Source organism: Octopus bimaculoides, chromosome 1 (assembly GCF_001194135.2).
Source record: "Octopus bimaculoides isolate UCB-OBI-ISO-001 chromosome 1, ASM119413v2, whole genome shotgun sequence".
Taxonomy (NCBI): domain Eukaryota; kingdom Metazoa; phylum Mollusca; class Cephalopoda; order Octopoda; family Octopodidae; genus Octopus; species Octopus bimaculoides.
The window spans coordinates 191,468,427-191,480,244 of record NC_068981.1 but is presented as its reverse complement, the minus strand read 5'-3'; the positions used below and the strand labels follow the sequence as shown (position 1 = coordinate 191,480,244).

Here is an 11,818-nt window from a genome sequence, read left to right as displayed (position 1 = left end):
GATCTTTTACAAAGAATGCTGAATGCTTTCTATGTTGCACCAGCACCAATGGTCAAAGAATGATGGAGAGAGTGCAGAGATGGTGTGATTTGTTCATATATTTAATGTTTTCTGAAATAACAGAATTGGACCAAATACTTTGCGGTATTTAGTTATGGCACTTTATGTTTGGAGTTCAAAAACTGTCAAGACCAAAATTACCTTTTATCATCGTGGGGTCTATAAAATATCAGTCAAATACTGGGGTTGACATAATCAACAGTTCCTTTCCTTCAATTTCTGACCATGTGCCTGTGTTAGTAGAAATCATTCTTTATGGAGATCATGAGACAAAGAAAGATACCACACACAGTTGCTAGATATGCAAAAAATAGCAACCAAATATTCTGAAAACTATCAACCCCTGAACATTACTGTTTAGCATGAACATTAGTCCTACGATAAGATAGGGCTGGTTTCCGTGGCATATAAGTGACCAAGATCACGTTCCCACTTGGACAGGTGACCAGTCTATCATAGGGCTATTCATTTACAACTGAGTGAATTGGAGTGATGTGAAAAAAAGTGTTTTGCTCAAGAACACAGCACACTGCCCAGTTAGGGAACTGAAACCACAAACTTGCAATTGTAAATGCAATACCCTGACACCTAGGCCATGCACCTTCCCTAAAACTACTTTTGCGATTTTAAAAATATATGAATGTACTGGACAAAGTAGTCTTGAATTATGATATGCCAGCAAAGAAAGATGAAATTGATTGACTGATGTTTGAACAAAGACAATTTGACATTGCAACATATGTAGAGTACTTATGAACGTGATACATTTTGAAATCCACAATGATGGCCAGTAAACAATGAGTGAGAATCACTGTCAGAAGATTTATTAATGTTTGCAATATTATTGCAGTTGAGAGTATGATGCATCAATGTAGAACAAATTTCATTTTGAAGAACATTCAGTTTGTTTGCCTCTCAATGTAGGTACAAGCCTCAAGTAAAAGCAAATTAAACTGCATGATTATGGCATTCAAATAAGGACACATTTCCTGCAAGGACAATCCATACGACAAAATATATTAGCTGTCACATAAGACACTCTATGGTTAATTAAAATAAAGTCATTAATCCATATTAGTTGCTTCTGTTTTTTTTGTTTTTTGTTTTGGTATTAAATACAAGACAGCTTTTTTTATGCAATGTAGAATGCTAAATACAACTACGGTTAAGTTATTGATATTTTAAGTGAGCTATTTTTAAGAAATTTCTCATTGTATTAACAAGTGGTAGTAACCTTCGTAGGTCAAGAGAAAACAAGAGCATGACCTAGTTGGAAGTGTAAAACATAAAAAGCAATTTTCTACCAAGCAGTTTAATTTTAATTTATACTTTTATTTTCTCATTGTATGTTTTTGTAGGAAGTAGGCTTTTAAACATTTCAAATATTATTTTCAAGTAGATGATAGAGTTAGATAAGAATATTTAAATAAACTTTTGCTAGGTTTTAATAAATGTCTGATGATATAGTGCTGAATCAAGAAAAAAAAAACATGATGTTGGATATACAAAAAACATGAAAAATAATTTATAGATATGTAAATAATATATAACTGTGTGGCATCTTGGCAAGTGTCTTTTACTATAGCGCTGGGCTGTCCAAGGCCTTCTGAAGAGACTTGGTAGATAGAAACTGAAAGTAGCCTACTGCATGTTTGTGTGTGTGTGTGTGTGCCCATGTCTAGACACCATGTGAGGGTTGTAAATGAGCATCTGTTGTCATCTAAGTGAGGTTGTTCGTTTCCAGTATTCCATAAAAAACATGTCTCACAATGGGAAAGTATTACCTTGATTGGAAACAGATGAAGAGAATCCATCCACAGAAAATCTGCCTCAACAATTTGTGTTAAACCCATGCAAATATAAAAAAGTGAACATTAAATGAAATGATGATGATGAAATTAAGCTGAATGACAATTAAGGAATGAAGAAGGTAATAAGCAGAATTATGTAATTAAAGTTTACCTGAAGAAAACAAAAACTATGGATAAACGGTACTCCTTACCTTTTTGTTTTAATTGAAGACCACTTTCTCAAATTTTAAACTGAAAATTGAAAAATGAATGCAATTCATTAAATAATACAATATAACAAATAATCTTAATAATTAAAGAAAATGTTATGAAATAAATTGGATTTTATCAACACAAAAACTTCAGAAAACAAATCTTTTAAAGGACACTCAGCTTGTTCTTAAATTATGAAAAATCAACATCAATCAATAATCAGCATTTAGAGTTGAAACAGTATTTGCTGGAGATCAATGAATGTAAAAAGAAAAAAAATATCATAGTATTTAAAGTTCTGAGAATTTATTTTTTGACATTTTTGCATTTATTTATGTATGTTTTTTTTTTTGGCACAGGCATTATTGAGTGGGTAAGAACTTGCTTCCTAACCATGTGATCCTGAGTTCAATCCCATGGCACAGTACCTTGAACAAGTGTTTTTTACTATAGGACAGAGTCAACCAAAGCTTTGAGTGGATTTGGTTGATGGAAACCGAAAGAAGCCTGTCATATATATATCATCATCATCATCATCATCGTTTAACGTCCGCTTTCCATGCTAGCATGGGTTAGACTATAGCACTCAGGCAATAACAGAGGAATTCAGGACAGGATGCCTCTGGGAGCACCTCTATGCTGATGACCTTGCTCTAATTGCTGAGTCACTATCAGAACTAGAGGAGAAGTTTCAGGTGTGGAAGCAAGGATTAGAATCGAAGGGCCTTAGAGTCAACCTACCTAAAACCAAAGTCCTAATAAGTAGGAAGGCAGACAAACCACAAATCCCTTCAGGTGGATGGCCCTGCTCAATCTGTAGAAAATGCATAGGTAGAAACACTATAAGATGTACCCAGTGTAAGCTATGGACACATAAGAGGTGCAGAAATATCAAAGGAAGGCTAATTAGGAAGATAGTTTTTGTATGTGGAAGATGCTCAGGAGCAATAAACACTGAAAATGTGCAGAGAACAACTTCTGCCGCATTCAAGGGAGAAAAACTAGAAGTAGTTGATAGCTTCCGTTACCTAGGTGACCAAGTCAGTAACAGGGGTGGGTGCTCTGAAAGTGTAGCTGCTAGAATAAGAATAGCCTGGGAAAAGTTCAGAGAGCTTCTACCTCTGCTGGTGACAAAGGGCTTCTCGCTCAGAGTAAAAGGTAGACTGTATGACGCATGTGTATGAACAGCCATGCTACATGGCAATGAAACATGGGCCGTGACTGCTGAGGACATGCATAAGTTTCCAAGGAATGAAGCTGGATGTGTAATGTCAGTGTGCATACTCGACAGTGTAAGTGCCTTGAGAGAAAAGTTGGACATAAGAAGCATCAGTTGTGGTGTGCAAGAGAGACGATTGCGTTGGTATGGTCATGTGGTGAGAATGGATGAGGATAGCTGTGTGAAAAAGTGTCACACCCTAGCCGTAGAGGGAACCTGTGGAAGAGGAAGACCTGGGATGAGGTGGTGAAGCACAACCTTCAAACATTAGGCCTCACCGAGGTAATGACTACTGACCGAGACCTTTGGAAACATGCTGTGCTTGAGAAGAACCGGCAAGCCAAATGAGACCATAACCTGTGACCTATGCCAGTGGTGTAACCAGCCCACTTATGCGTACCTTTTCTTCATTGGACACTAAACTCTGCTTGCGAAGACCTGTTGAGGCAAGTGAAATCGAAATCAAATTCAATGACAGCACTGTTTGACTGGCAACCGTGCTAGTAGAGAGCTAAGAGCACCATCCAAGCGTGATCATTGCCAGGGCCGCTGACTGGCTCCCATGCCGGTGGCATGTAAAAAGCACCATTTGAGCGTGATCATTACCAGTGTCGCCTTACTGGCACGTGAAAGACAACATTAGAACGAGGTTGTTGCCAGTGCCGCTGGACTGGCTCCTGTGCAGGTGGCATGTAAAGAACACCATTTGAGCATGGCTGTTGCCAGTACCGCCTGACTGGCCCTCGTGCCGGTGGCACGTAAAAGCACTCTCGGAGTGGTTGGCGTTAGGAAGAGCATCCAGCTGTAGAAACTCTGCCAGATCAGATTGGAGCCTAGTGCAGCCTTCTGGCTTGCCAGTCCTCAGTTAAACTGTCCAACCCATGCTAGCATGAAAAGCGGACGTTAAACGATGATGATGATGATGATATATATATGTGTGTGTTTGTAAGTACCTTTGTCTTGACATCATGTAATGGTTGCAAATGAGCATCATAGGCATACAAGTAAGATTGTTTGTCTCCTGTTTTCCATGAAAAAACATGTCTAACTATAGGAAAACATTACTTTGCATGGAAACTGGTAAAGGTTGGTAAGAGGAAGAGCATCTGGTTGTAGAAAATTTGCCTCAACAAACTCCACCTCACCTACACAAGCATGGAAAAGCGAACATTAAATGATGATGATGATGATGATGTTACTATATAACCCTAGGTTAGCAGCTCAGAATGAGCAGTTCTTCGACACACACATATCAGTTTGATTGATAAAAGCATGACCTACACATCCTTTTTCTTATTTATACCACATTTCTGTTTAGTTGAGAGCCATACTACATATTCTAGGATGTAGATGATGGATTGTATGGGGGTGCAGTATGACAATATGTCATGATCATGAATCAAGGCTTAACCCTGTTGATACAAACCTACTTGAGACTGCCTGTGATATGGTAAATGGAACCTGAGAGAAGCCCATCTTATGTGTGAGTGTGTGTTTGTTTTGTGTATCTTTATCTTGACATAGCATAATTATTGGAAATGACTATCATTTATTTCCAATATTCTGCAAAAACACGTCTGGGAATGAGGAAATATTATCTTGCTTGGAAACAGGTGATGGGTGGCAACAGGCAGGGAATTCAGCTGTAGAAAATTTACCTTAATAAATTCTGTTTAACCCATGCAAGCATGGAAGAGTGAATGTTAAAGAAATTATGATGATATCAATAGCGCAAGTATGTTGTGACAATTTAGTCAAATAATTTACTGTCGTAAAAATATGAAAATTAACTCCCTTTGGTTCATTGCAGTTCTTGGTGACAAGAAATGTCAAACAGAAGTCATCTTTAATCTTTTTGTATTGATTTTGATATTATCATTGAACTAATATTCACTTAAATAAAACTATTTCCTCACAAGTCAGTGCATGTCCTGTTTTATACCTTTAATTCTTTTGTTATGATATATCTGTTGAAATATACTGCTTTTTCTTTTTTTATCTTTAACTTGTTTCATTCATTCATTTGACTGTGGCCATACTGGGGCACTATCTTGAAATGCTTGGTCAAACAAATTGCCCCCGCAATACTTATTTTTTATTCTATCAGTCTCTTTTGCTGAACTGCTAAGTTACATTCTTTTATGTTTTTACTTGTTTCAGTCATTTGACTGCAGCCATGCTGGAGCACTGCCTTTAGTCGAACAAATCGATCCCAGGACTTATTCTTTGTAAGCCTAGTACTTATTCTATTTTTTTCTTTTGCTGAACTGCTAAGTTAGGGGGGACTTAAACACACCAACATTGATTGTCAAGCAATGGTGGGTGGGGACAAACACAGACACACAAATATATACATGCATATATATATATATATATATATATATATATATGAGGGGCTTCTTTCAGTTTCTGTCTACCAAATCCACTCACAAGGCTTTGGTCAGCCCAAGACTACAATAGAAGACACTTGTTCAAGGTGCTATGCAGTGGGACTGAACCAGGAACCATGTGGTTGGGAAACAAGCTTCTTACAACACAGCCACTCCTGTGCCTACAGGGGATGAAAACAAACCAACAACAATTAAGTGGGGAGGGTCAAGGAAACAGAGACACACAAACACACAACACATACACATATATACAATGGCTTTTACACAATTTCCGCTTACCAAATTCACTCACAGGGCATTGGTTGACGGTTGACCCAAGGCTGTAGTAGAAAACATCTGTCCAAAATGCTACACAGTGGGACTGAACATAAGACCACATGACTGGAAAGTGAGCTTGAAGAATTTAGTCAAATAACTTTGTCATTCTTAAGCATGAAATTTTGATAGAAAGTTTTAATCTAGTTCACTTTAAAACAGGGGATTTGTATCAGAGAACTAGGACAAGGGAATCTCAGACATCTGTATCAAAAGGATGAACTAATTGCTATTCCTGTCAGACCCAGTTGTTGCTTGCTCAATAATTCATTATCATCTGTTAAATTACAAAAATTGTTCCTCATTAAGCTAATGAAGGAGTTTCTATTTGGTGGCTTGACCTACAAGAAAAAGCTGCCAATGTGGAGTTTTATAAACATTTTTACTGTGATAAAAAAGTACCTTCCCCTCTCAACAAGGGCAGTAATATGAAAAAAAAAATAAAGATTGCTTAAAAGAAATTTCACTAGGAGCTAGGACAACATTTTTAAGAATAAAAAATACAAATTATCCATCAAATGATTGCTCTATCAACTCTCTTCCTTTCAAAAGCAGAAGCAGAAATTTATGAGGGAAAGCAAAATATATCGAACACACATCTTGTGTGTCCATAGTTTACACTGTGTAAAGGGTATAGAATTACTAACTACTCATTCTGTACATGCCAGGAATGGCCATTTCCCTAACGGTAACAGAGTCCTGTCCTCTCTCTTGCTAATTATTTAAACTTTGCTAGGTTTACTTAGAGGCTTCTTAGTTCTAGGTTTCTATGTTTGGAATTTTTCTTCTTCTAATGCTACCACTGCAACTACTACTCTTACTACCACTACCAATTCAGTTCTAAAATAAAACTAGGTCATTAACATGGGAAGCTGGTCTGAAACATTCTGTTATGATTTGGAGAATTATATTGAACAGAAGGGGGCTGAGAATTGAACCTTGATGTAACCTTACCTTCATTCATTGCTATATGCATTACTAATTTGTAAGTACAAATTTCTCTCGGTGAGAAATAGTTCTAAGGTGAGAGGGGTGGAGAAATAGATAAAGTAACTGAGGTAGCCAGAGTATGAGACAGAATAATTAAGTTGAGATTAGTCACTCATAATATGACCATAACAGTTATTGCTGTACATATACTATAGTCAGGTGAGACAGATAAGTAAAAGGTCTGCAGTGACTTGACATTTGGTATGAAACAGTACAAGAAGTGAAGTGGGTTCAAGGCTGTTGGAGTTCTATGACATAAATGAACTAACCAAAGAGGCATAGAAATGTTACAAGGTGCAACTGCTGAATGAGAGAATATGTGAGAAAGAAATGGTCCCCTCTAAATAGATCCAACAAAGGAATCAGTTATATGTCTGAAAGTTCGATACAAGATATAAAGGCAGTGATAGTAACTGGACTAAGAGCTTAAAATAGTGAAGTAGTAAATAAGTTAATTACTTGCATAGTTAACCAATTAGTACAGGATCATGTCACCCACACTGTAACTGATATAGCAGTATCGTCATCAACTGCTACTGGGAAAAAGAGATGCTCAGGAGAGAAGTAACAACAAAGACATCAAACAGAGGGACCAAGTTGTGAATGTAACAGAAAGAGTTAAAGCAGAACTGATTAGGAAATGAAATAGATCCCAGTTTGGGTTTGTACCTGGACAGAGTGCCACCAATGCCTTATTCCTAGAGAGATAACTATAGAAGTTCCTAGCTAAGAATAAGCTACTATACCTAACATTCATTGACCTAGAGAGGCCCTTGACAGGGTACTACACTTTGTAGTCTGGTGATCACTAATTAAACTATGTCTACATGGATGGCTTGTGAGATCTGAGATGCCATCAGCAAAGTAAGAGTAAATCAGTTTAGCTGGGAATTTATCACACAGGCCGGTGTACCTCATGGCTCTTTTCTCAGCTTCCTCCTGTTTATCATAATTCTTCAGGCCATGACAAAGGGAACTCCTGTATGCTGAATTTGTTCAAGAAATTTCAACATGGAAGCAAAGTGAGAATTGAGAGATCCAAAAGTAAACCTAGCAAAGACCTCGTCTTGAAAACATTCTCAGTTGTAATTTACAATGTTCTGGGAATATGTACAACTAATGCTTTTACTTTTAAACCCTTATTTGATAAAAGGACTATTTTCACATGATTTCACAAATCATAACACTGTTCACTTAGTAATTCACTGCCCTGTAGATTTTAGTGGACCTTTAATCTCCTAAATCTAAACTCCCTTATATTCCACTGTTTCTAATTTCTTAGCCTTCTATATTGTACAGCTAAAATATGTAAGAATAGTTCTTTCTAATTTGGGCACAAGGTCACTAATTTTACTATTAGGGGATTAGTCAATTACATCAAATGCCAGTATTTAACTGGTATTTTATTTTATTGACCCTAAAAAGATGAAAGGCAAATTTGAGTTTGGAAGGATTTGAACTTGGAACGTAAAGATCCAGAAAATGCCACTAAGCATTATGTCTAGCACAGTAATTAATAAATGTAAAAGAAGATTGCTAATTATTATAATATCAAATTACTGCAATTAACAGTTAACTATCTTCACTTCACTCTAATTAAACTATGAAATTTATCAGATGGAATTTGGATGTATATAATGGGGAAAGGAAAAAACAAAGCTTAGCAAATATTTTATTTAGAATATCAGCTCCAGGAAATTAAATTTCTTTGTCCTTAATACAATGTTATGTTATAAAGGACATGGGTGTGGCCAAGTTGTGAAGAAGTTTACTTCACATTCATGAGATTCTGGGTCCAATCCCACTGTGTGACATCTTAAGTGTCTTTACCATAGCTTCTAGTTACTTAAGCACGCAAAACAATGATGGTAATGACAGATACGACAGGCTTCCACACAGTTCACAACAACCAGATTCCACTCATAAAATATTAGTTGGTAGAAAGATATAGCAGAAGATACTTGCTGAAGGTGCTTTTCAATGGGATCACACTCAGAACTATATGGTTGTGAGGGGACATTCTTAACTACATAACGATGCTTGTACTCAATGTCACCTGGCAAGCTACCTGGCAGTCCTCCTGGTGCTAGTTCTACTTAAAAAGCACCCAGTCAACTCTGTAAAGTGGTTGACATTAGGAAGGGCATCCAGACGATTGGAACTGGGTGCAGCTCTCCAGCTCTTGTCAAACTATCCAATCCATAGCAGCATAGAAAACGGATATTAAATGATGATGATGATGTTGATGATGTTAACTTTATATTTTGGAAGTTCACACACACACACACACACACACACTCATCCCACCTCTCTCTCTCTCTCTCTCTCTCTCACACACACACTACACAACCACACACATTCTCCTTCATAGTCTCTATGATACTGTCTCTCTTACTCTGAGTGTGGTGTTCATTTACACGTTACCAGCCAGCAAGCCTAGAATGTGCACTCATTGTGCTCCTCTTGAGTTAAATCTCTATATCTTTCTTTTACTCTCTTTCTCTCCCTCTCTCTCTCCATATGATATAAAGCATGACTAGAAAAACCAACCAACATTTATATCAGGTACAGATACCAGAATATAAAAAGGAATGTCATTAGATTTACACAACTGGGTAAACTTTCTGAACCATGCTGTTGTGGTGTATACATACAATCATTAACTCAAAAGAAGTAATTGTCATGAAATTACCTCCATGTAAAGAATAAATTTTCTAATTCAGAAATAATATTTTACCTCCAGTAATAATTTCATCTGGTAAATTAATAAATGGTACACGATTCTGGAAAAGACAAAAAAAACAACAAAAAGAAATGAAAAAATAATAATTAATAACATACAGCTCTGGAATTAAAGAAGCAGATTAGTAAATTCACATGGTTTAGTGGTTAGGGTGTTTGGTGCATGATCATAAGGCCATAAGTTCAATTCCTAATTTGGTCAGCATATTGTGTCCTTTCTCGCTGCTCCAGTCTACTCAGGTGTAACCAGCCTCTTAGGAAGTCGCATGTGAGGCATTCAAATAATAATACATCAGCAGAAATAGGGAGGCAGAAATAGGTATCTGGCTAAAGAGGGGGTACATAGTTACTCAGCGAGTGAGAAGGAGAGAGGGAAAGAGAGAGAGACCGACCAGGAATGAGGGCAAAAATAGGTGTGCTGCTAAAGAGGAGATACATGGCTACCCAGCCAAAGGAAAGAGAGAGAGAGAGTAAGAAACAGCAAAAGTGTAAAAGAGAGCAGGAGAGAGATTGTGAAGTGCCAGAGTATACTCACAAGTAATGAGGATCAGAGCATAGATGTGATGGTAAAAAAGAGAGGTATGAAGGTTGTAATATGTACGGTCAGGTGTTGTCAAGAAGGTGCAAGTAGGGAGTGGGGATTGCAGTGAGGGTACAGGACAGTGAGAGCAAGAAAGGGGATTGGAATCATTATCACCGTCATTTTAATATCCACTTTTCCATGCTTGCTTGAGTTGGATGGAGTTAAATGACGTTTATCGAGGCAAATTTTCCACAGCTGCATGCTCTTCCTGTCACCAATCCTGGTATTACCTCAGTATGTATGGTCCTTGTTATAAGGTATACGGTAGTAGGTAATTTAAAAGGGAAAACCGTGGTTTAATATATAGAGAGAGAAGATAAGAAATAGAGAAACATTGAGAAGTGGATCATTGGTGTTATAAAGTCATTATTTAATTAAGAAGAGAGTATGTTTACAGCTGTTTCAGTATATCAAGCTGGGGTAAATTTGCATTTACCTCGTTGCAAATGACAGACATCATCAGAACGATTATATGGCAAAGATAGATAGAAAGAGAACGTGAGGAAGAGAAAGGAGAAAAGGAAAAATGTTCGTCAATTCAATAGTCTTACATTTTAGTGAAGTCCATAATTCAATATCTCAGTTGGAGGATAGAAGAGAAGAGTGTTAGTTAAATCCATGGTCTTATAATTAGTTAGTTTCATAATGCCACATGTCCGTAGGTTCTGACAACTGGTGCTAAGTAGCACCGGTTGTCAGAACCAGGCTGCACCAGGCTCCAATCTGATCTGGAAGAGTTTCTACAGCTGGATGCCCTTCCTAACGCCAACCACTCTGAAAGTGTAGTGGGTGCTTTTTACGTGCTACTGGCAATGGCAACGACCACACTCAAATGGTGTTTTTTACAGGCCACCAGCACAGGAGCCAGTCAGGTGTCACTGGCACAATCATGCCTAAATGCTTTTTATGTGCTACTGGCACAGGAGCCAGTCAGGTGGCACTGGCAACGACCACACTCAAATGGTGTTTTTTACAGGCCACCAGCACAGGAGCCAGTCAGGCGATACTGGCAACGATCACGCTCGAATGGTGTTTTTTATGTGCCACCAGTACAGAAGGCAGTCAGGTGGCACTGGCAATGATCACGCTCGAATGGTGCTTTTAACGTGCCACTGGCACGGGTGCCAATCGGGCAGTACTCTCATCGGCTACAACAACAATTTCACTTGCCTCAACAGGTCTTCATAAGCATAGTTTATTGCCCAATGATTGCAGGGTACTCTTAAATGGCTGGTTATGCTGCACTGGCAAGGCCACAGTTATGGTCTCACTTGGCTTGCTGGGTCTTCTCAAGCACAGCATATCTCCCAAAAACAACAGACGAAGACAGGTGGTGTAGAAAACCAACAGATGTATTAGTATAACGCTCGGGAATTGAAAAAATCTTTAACGTTTCGAGCCTACGCTCTTCCAGAAAGGAACACAGAAAGAAACAAGGACAGAAAAAAAAAATGTGTGCAATGGTTAGCGATCTCATACATACATACATACATATATATATATATATATATATATA

At 37.7% G+C, this 11,818-nt stretch overlaps 1 long non-coding RNA gene across 1 annotated transcript in view; it reads right to left on the bottom strand.

The window, feature by feature from the left end:
- Window positions 1-862: 862 nt before the first annotated feature.
- The window catches only part of LOC106884161 (uncharacterized), a 39,550-nt gene continuing 28,594 nt past the window's right edge, over window positions 863-11,818 (bottom strand). Inside the window, exons 3-5 of the long non-coding RNA XR_008265668.1 lie at window positions 9,715-9,760; window positions 2,063-2,102; window positions 863-1,885 (exon numbers count right to left, since the gene is read on the bottom strand). This is a non-coding gene — a long non-coding RNA (uncharacterized LOC106884161). The remainder of the gene's footprint in view (window positions 1,886-2,062; window positions 2,103-9,714; window positions 9,761-11,818) is intronic.